Consider the following 1,283-nt stretch of genomic DNA (forward strand, 5'->3'; position numbering starts at 1 on the left):
GACAGAGGGTTGTGATGATGATGGAGATGGAGAGGACAGTGAAGATGAAAAGAGAGAAAGAAAGAGAGACAGAGAATTGTGATGATGATGATGATAGGTATAATAAGGGAGGGGTATATTTGGAAAGAAAAATAGTAATTATCAAAAAATTAGTAATAAGGATAAAATTGATGCAAATCGAAAACTTGAGGAACAAAATTGAAACAAATCAAAACTTAGGAATATTTTTGAAACTTTTAGCAAACTTCAAGGACAAAAAGTATACTTTACCCTATATATATATATTATCCACGATTAAAATAAAAAATCAATAATTTTTTAACATTTTCAAATTTCGTGATAGAGATGGTCCTCTTTACCAAATTTCATATATTAAGGTGTCTCTCACCTCTGTACCTCACTCACCGCCATTGCACGGTCGCCGCCTCATCTCCGCGCCTCTCGCCGGCTCCTCTGCCTTGTATGTGCGCCCTTAGTCTTTGCTTGCCTCTGCTTCTTCCGCGTCCCTGCGTACCTCTGCTCTACTCCGTCTGTGTCGTCTCAGCCGTCTTGGCTCCGCCGTAGCTTGTCTTCTCTGCCTCGTCTGCCTCTGCAGTGTGCTCCGCCGTGGCTCGCTTCTCTGCCTCCGCCTTCTCTGCCGTGACTTTGCTTCTGCTTCTGCAGTGTACAGGTGAGTTTTTATTTTTATTTATTTTTATTTTTTTATTTATTCTATATTAATTTATAGTAGTTGATTGTTGCTGTTTTAATGTAGGTTTAGAATAGATAAATTGAGTTAAGCGAGCATTGATTTATACCATGGGATTGGCTCAAGTTGGTTCTGGTTGGCTCTCTTTTGATGTTAGCGTTGTGACTAAGGAATCATTGAACTATTGGTTTTGTTGCACTTAGTTAACTAGATTCAGGATGGGACTTCTGTTCTTCCTCCTTCCTCTTTATTTCTTCTCAATCACTGTGTTTTTGTGTTCCCTCTTTATTTCTCTGGTCCTCACTTGGTATTTGTCTAGCCTTGCCGTCGCCGGAGCTTTGCGCCAGCCTTGAGCCTTTTCCCTGTTGCTGCTCACAGAGTGTGGTCCTCTTGCCACTGCCGCCACAGCTTACTCTCGCTGTCGACATTGCCACCAATTCTGCATCGCCGTTTCGCCGTGTTCTATGCCATCCTGCCTTGCTCATCTTCTGCCTAGCCTTCAATCCTTTCCTGTCGCCGTACCTCTACTCCCCACGAGGAGGATGAAGTCAGCCCTCCTGACCGCTGCTGACAAGCTCAACTGTCTCTTCCGCAC

General features: G+C 43.3%; 1 protein-coding gene across 7 annotated transcripts in view; it reads left to right on the forward strand.

Moving 5' to 3' along the window:
- The window catches only part of LOC107625683, a 6,922-nt gene continuing 5,977 nt past the window's right edge, over positions 339–1,283 (forward strand). For 5 of the 7 annotated variants that reach the window (XM_021116148.1, XM_021116149.1, XM_016328373.2 and 2 more), the window contains exon 1: positions 340–670. The gene's annotated coding sequence lies outside the window, so the exon portion shown is untranslated. Of the gene's footprint in view, positions 671–1,283 lie in introns of all 7 variants that reach the window. The other 2 variants (XM_021116147.1, XM_016328377.2) reach the window with 1 other exon arrangement.

Source organism: Arachis ipaensis, chromosome B02 (genome assembly GCF_000816755.2).
Source record: "Arachis ipaensis cultivar K30076 chromosome B02, Araip1.1, whole genome shotgun sequence".
NCBI lineage: Eukaryota > Viridiplantae > Streptophyta > Magnoliopsida > Fabales > Fabaceae > Arachis > Arachis ipaensis.